This window comes from Lactuca saligna, chromosome 6, assembly GCF_052625555.1.
Source record: "Lactuca saligna cultivar CGN05327 chromosome 6, ASM5262555v1, whole genome shotgun sequence".
Classification (NCBI taxonomy): Eukaryota; Viridiplantae; Streptophyta; class Magnoliopsida; order Asterales; family Asteraceae; genus Lactuca; species Lactuca saligna.
In genome coordinates this window covers 176,454,979-176,461,710 of record NC_136422.1, presented here as the reverse complement: position 1 = coordinate 176,461,710, position 6,732 = coordinate 176,454,979, and positions in this window count along the sequence as shown.

The following is a 6,732-nucleotide window of genomic DNA, read 5'->3' as shown; positions in this document are numbered from 1 at the left end:
TCAATCCCAAAGTCCAAATTGCCAAAAACCCAACAGAGGGCGTACGTTGGGTGTACCTGTCACACCCCCAAACCGAGACGGCGGAAACATTCAGGGGAGAAGGATGTCATGTACAATATCACAAAAATTGGATAATAGTAATAAAAGTAACAACAACCATTGTATTAATAATATAGTGCTTACATTGTATTTAAATCAAATATGATTGACTCCAAAAGTAAATAGCAAAATAAGAACTTGAAGCTACTATGCTCCATCTTCTTGAAACCTATGCATGTACCTGTCTACTAGTTTCCTAAGAATATAAGTGGTTTAGAAAGTGTCAACATTAAAGTTGGTGAGCTCATAAGCATTTTGTTTTAGAAAGTATGTTCTTTTTTCCTTGTAAAGCTTAGTGTGTTCCTCCAGAAAATGCTATATTTTTTAATGTAAGGAAATATAAGAAGTTTGACCCATACTAGTTCCTTCTACAAGTACTTAGTGTATGCAAGTTATATACAATCCAGATCGAATAGACAGTCAATTGAGTGGTTTAAGCCCACAACAAAACAAGGAACAGGAAATGAGGCAGAAACCACACATTCCACTGTCTGTCAGATCCTCATTGTATATAACCCTAACATATTCACTAGGTAATTATAGAGTTAACAATAATGGTCCTTTTAGAATTGTGAGTATATTCTTTCAGAAAATCCAATATTTTCATAGTATAATTGAGATGTAGTCTTAGGCCTTAAGACCAAAATGTATGCATGTTAATGTACACTAAATTTGTATACTTGTAGTTTTATTACTTGATAAAACTATATTAAAATATGTTTTACCTAGGACTGTGAGTTATGTACTAGAAAATGGTGTACTGTACTTGTATGTAATGGTATGACCCATATTTGTCCTACTATGATTACTTAGTGCATACGAGTTATATATAATCAAGATCGAACGGGCAATTGATTGAGTGATTCTGCCCTAAGCCCACAACCAAACAAGGAACTGGAAGTAAGGCGGCAAGAATACATCCCACTTCCTATGAGATATCATCTATATATAACCCTGATGTATAAACTAAGGAATCATAGAATTATCAATAAGGGTCCTTTAGATCCTACTTGTTTGTAAAGTCTTGTATTGTGGTTTTATAATTAAATAAAACTATGTGAAGTTTTTATTTATGTATTCATACACTAATCGTACTGTTCATACCAAATCGTGAGTCCTTATAACCATGGTAATATCACGGAAAAGTGATTCTTCCTTAAATCCACAACAAAACAAGGAACATGAGATAAAGCGGAATCACTGGTCCTAAGCCTATTGAACCTTAATTATATATATACACGTATATAAACATATATTTTGGAAAAACAAAAGTATAAAATAATTGAAGTAGTCTGAAACAATTTAAAATAGTTTGATTCGGTTAAAACAGTTTAAAATCATTTGGATATTAACACCAGATTTCCTTGTGTCTTACTTATATTCTCCGCTAAAAACATTGAAAAATGGTAAAAACGTAGGGATATGAACTCACCTTGAATGTGTGTGCTGATGGGTTTTGAGCATTCTAACACTTCCTAAGTGTACATGTAACCCTAATAACCTTGGATATATGTTTGTCTAAATACATGCAAATTTGGTTTCCAAGGTTCATAATCCTATCTAGCATACATGGGAACTTTAATCCTAAAAGGATGGCTAGAAATACATACCTTGTAGTTGATTTTGATTCCTTGAAACCTTGTGAGCCTAGCACCCCAAGTGTGATGCCTCAAATGCTTCACACAACACCAAATTCTTTTGGAATGACTTTTGAGAGAATACAAACACTCTAAAAATCGGCCTAGCCCTCACTTGTAGTTGTGTGTAACCGATTTTGGTGGAGAAGGTGTTACATATATCGTGTTGACACATCTAGGGTTACACTACGTAAACCCTAATGTGTCATGACTCTTCATTTCCATGACCCATGGGTTTGTAACTCCCATGGAGCATCCTATGGGTTTAACCCAACTTGATAATCCATGGATCCTTTTAGCCCACTATACAAGTTATGGATGATTTACATAATCAACCCATATATTTAATTAGTTATCTTTTGATCACCTAATTAATTCCAAATTAATTCTTGATCAAAACTAATTAGATAATACTATTAATATATTAGAACTTATAATATATTATAAACCACAAGTGTTAGTTCTCTCATTTAGTCTATCCAAATGCATGGTGCCGTGTAACCCAAATGGACCATGTTGGGTCGGGTCAAGTACATACCAGAAATAGTTATGGACTAAGACACCTTATCCAACAGTCTCCCCTTTGGATAAGTCTAATAACTATAACTGCAAGTATGACTTCAGGAACCGATCAGCAATTTTAGCTCTTTCAAGGTCTATCTGAACTGAGAAGATGATGGTACGCCATTTAAGATAAGTGATCATATAATCCTCTGTTCTAGATATTAGCCGGAAAAATACATGGAACAATGTCTTACTTATTGTCTATTAGTTTGTTTCCCGATTTCCGATTTGTTTGACATAGAACTAAATTGCACACATCAATTCGGTTCTGACCAGGCCCGGTACATATGTTAAAACAAAATCATCGAGGGGCCCAGATATCAGCTTCTAATCCAAGAAGGAACATATAAACTTCGACTCATATGTTTGCTCTACTACTTATTAAATTATACACAAGAGCACGTTTTATAACATCGAGTTACCAATGCGTTTTCGTACAATCAATGCATAACCAACTCATAGGCACAAATCATATCTCTAGGTTTGAAGACTTATATGATATTACCATCTCACGATCACTCGAGATAAATTCCTTGAAGTGATTCCAGTGAGCGTGGGTTGAGTCCAATGCTCAAAACTTATGAGCACTCATGAGTGTTGTAGCCATGTCCAGCAACTTAGACCTCTGCAACCAATCATGACAGTCTTGATTCATACCTACTTCCGACATATGACCGACTGTGGAGGTTCGAATAATATGATACACTAAACATGATTATTCTGGAAGTCAAAACATGCAAAATAAATATAGTAAACGGTTGACAAGAGATAGCAACACTTTACTCATAAATAAAACACCTTTTATTCATCATCTAATGTCAATTAAACTTTACAAATTTCAAATTATCTAACAACTAAAACTAATATCATCCTTCAGTTCTATGCTTCGAGCATGCAGGAGATGCTTAACCCGAGTCAGTCCTCGTGAGAGGTTCTGCTGGATTCTCATCCGATGATACCCTCTTTGCCACAAGGTGTCCTTCTTCTATTCGATGTCTGATGAAATGGTATTTTCTGTTGATGTGTTTGGATCTCCCGTGATCCCTTGGTTCCTTGGCTAAGGCAACTTCACTTTCACTATCACAGAAAATTTCCATTGGCTCCTTAATAGTTGGTACAACTCCAAGGTCTCCAATGAAGTTCTTCAGCCATATCGCCTCCTTTGCTGCCTCGCTTACTACTATATACTCTGACTCGCAAGTTGAATCAGCAACTGTTTCTTGCTTGGAACTCTTCCAAGAAATTGCTCCCCCGTTTAAGGTAAAGACTCAGCCTAACTGAGAGCGGAAATTATACCTATCAGTCTAAAAGCTAGCATCACTATACCCTACAACTCTCAAGCCATCACTCCCACCGAGAGTAAGGACCCAGTCCTTAGTCCTCCGTAGGTACTTTAGGATATACTTTACTGTAGTCTAATGTGCATTGTCATGGTTCCCCTGATATCTGCTAACCATGCTTAAATAAAAGCCTACATCAGGTCGAGTACATGTCATAGCATACATGATCGAACCTACAGCCGAAGCATAAGGTATTCGACTCATTTATGCTATCTCAGCCTTAGTATTATGGATTTGTATCTTACTCAATCTGGCGTTACTCTGGATGGGTAACTCTCCTTTCTTGGAGTCCTGCATGCCGAACCTCTTCAGCACCTTATCCAATTAGGTACTCTGACTAAGTCCAATTATTCTTTTACTCCGGTCTCTCAAGATCCTAATCCCTAGAATATAGGCAGCTTCTCCTAGGTCCTTCATAGAGAAACACTTCCCAAGTCAGGACTTAACTTCCTGCAGAGTTGGGATGTCATTTCCTATGAGTAGTATGTCATCCTTATACAATACCAAAAAGCTAACTATACTCCCACTAGCCTTGACATATACACAAGATTCATCTCCACTCCTAGAAAAGCCAAAATCTTTGACTTTCTCATCCAAGAAAAGATTCCATATTCGAGGTGCTTGCTTTAATCCATAAATGGATTTCTCAAGCTTACACACTCTATTAGGTACTCTGTATTGACAAAACCCTCTGGCTTATTCATGTAAACATCCTCAGCCAACTTTCCATTAAGGAAAGCGGTTTTGACATCCATTTTCCATATTTCATAGTCATGAAATGCAACTATGGCTAACATAACCCTAATAGACTTAATATTGGCTACTGGAGAAAAGGTCTCATCATAATCAACTCCAGGAGTTTGTGACAAAACCTTTGCAACCAATCGTGCCTTATAAGTGTGTACATTACCATCTATGTCGGTCTTCTTCTTGAAGATCCACTTGCACCCAACTGTCTTACAACCTGGTACATTGTCAACCAAGTTCCAAACTTGATTGCCATACATGGACTGTATCTCATTGTCCATTACCTCTTTCCACTTGGCCGACTCAGGGCCTGCCATGGCTTCCGCGTAACTGTTAGGTTCATCCAGACCTATCAGTGTCTCATTACTAATAAGTGTATCACCTTCCTCAGTAATATAGAATCCATAGTAATGCTCAGGTGCATTCCTCCTCAAGGTAAGTGCTAGGGTTTGAAGTTCCTTCACCACTTGACTCTTGAATTTCTTCAAGGTCAACTTGCCTCCCACTGTTTCGTTGGCTTATGAACTCTCTTTCTCTCTCTCTCTTGATCGATCGATCGATCGATCGATCGATCGAAAGACAGCCCTCCTAGCTACAAAGACCACATTTTCACTAGGTATGTAGAAGAGGTAACCAAAGGATTTCTGAGGGTAGCCGATGAAAATACACCTCTCACTTCGAGGTTTGAGCTTATCATGAGTAACGCATCTCACGAAAGCCTCGCAACCCCAAATCTTGATGTGGTCTAGTTTGGATACTTTAACATTGCACATCTCAAGAGGAGTTTTGGCGACTTTCTTTGTATGGACCAGATTAAGGATATGGGCGGCAGTCTCTAACGCATACCCCCATAATGAGATTGGTAGCGAAGATCGATTCATCATGGAACGAACCATATCCAACAAGGTTCGATTATGCCTCTCAGCTACACCATTCAATTGCGGTGTCCTGGGAGGTGTCAATTACATTCCCTAAGATAGTAGAGGAACTCTGAACTAAGATACTCACCACCTCGATTGGATCGAAGCATCTTAATGTTCCTGCCCAATTGATTCTTGACTTCCTGTTTAAATTCTTTAAACCTTTCAAAAGTCTTTGACTTATGCTTGATTAAGTAGACATATCCATATCTACTGTAATCATCTGTAAAAGTCAAATAATAATGATTAGCATCCCTTGTGGCATGTTTGATGGGTCCACACACATCCGTGTGTACAAGATCCAACAAACCTTCACCCCTTTCACAAGAACCTGTGAAGGGTGACTTTGTCGTTTTTCCAAGTAAGCATGAATTGCAACTATCATCTGACTTTAGGTCAAATGACTCCAAGACTCCATCATTTTGGAGTTGGCCTATGCGTTTCTTGCTTATATGTCCAAGACGACAATGCCATAAAGATGATTTATCCAAGCTATTATCATTGACATAATAAATACACAATACATTATTTCCTAAGTTATCAACCACAAATACAGTTTCATACACACCATCACAAGGTAATGCTTTAAAATAAATAACATTATTAAAGAAAGCATTAATCGAACCAACTTCATTATCAAATGAAAAGGTGAAACCTTGTTTATGCAATGCATGAAAGGAAATAATATTTCTTGCCATTTCAGGCGAATAACAACATTTATTCGAATCTAAACTAAACCTACTACTTAGTGATAAAGTATAAACTCCAATCTTGGTGACGGGTAAAGCATTCCTATTCCCCCATGATTAAGTTTATTCTTCCATGCTCCACATTCTCACTTCTTCTTAGTCCCTGCAAATCAGAATAGATATGAATACCACAACCGGTATCAAGGACCCAAGAGTTAGAATGGGGTGAGTTATTAGAGAAGATAGTGTAAATACCTGCATGGTTGGGTTTAACTTTCCCATCCTTCATATCTTCCTGGTACTTTGGGCAGTTCTGCTTCCAATGTGAATTTTCATGGCATTAGAAGCATTCAGCCTCTTTTAGGTCAGAAGAAGGAATGACAAAACCTTTCTTGGTTCCACTTAAAGAAGAGACATCAAGGGTCCTAACCTTGGTACCCTTCGAAGAGCTCTTCCTCTTATTCCCTCGACCTTTCCCGATTGCCAAAACCGGGGCAGAGTTTGGAGTAGGAGTGTTAACAACCGACTTACCTTTAAGATCTGTTTCTGCGATCTTGAGGAGTCCCTGAAATTTGTTGAGTGTGACCTCTTCCTTATTCATGTGATATGTCATGCGGAATTGATCATAGCACGAGGGTAAGGAGTGCAAAATGATATATATTGCAAGCTCCTCATGGAAGTTCACATTAAGCTTCAGCAACCGATCCACATACCTTTGCATTTTCTGCATGTGGCT